Source organism: Otolemur garnettii, unplaced genomic scaffold (assembly GCF_000181295.1).
Source record: "Otolemur garnettii isolate 467f Iridium unplaced genomic scaffold, OtoGar3 scaffold00011, whole genome shotgun sequence".
In the NCBI taxonomy this organism is placed as follows: Eukaryota; Metazoa; Chordata; class Mammalia; order Primates; family Galagidae; genus Otolemur; species Otolemur garnettii.
In genome coordinates this window covers 33,116,136-33,116,447 of record NW_003852406.1, presented here as the reverse complement: position 1 = coordinate 33,116,447, position 312 = coordinate 33,116,136, and positions in this window count along the sequence as shown.

Here is a 312-nt window from a genome sequence, read left to right as displayed (position 1 = left end):
ATCACACGGACACGGACAGGGTACGGGGGGACAGGATCCCCATCACACAGACACGGACAGGGTGCGGGAGACGGGCCCATCACACAGACACGGACAGGGTACGAGGGGACAGGATCCCCATCACACAGACACGGACAGGGTGCGGGGGACAGGCCCATCACACAGACACGGACGGGGTGCGGAGGACAGGACCCCCATCACACAGACATGGACGGGGTGCGGGGCATGGCCTCATCACACAGACAGGCATGGGGTGCAGGGGGACGGACCCATCACACCGACACGGATGGGATGTGGGGGACGGGCCCATCA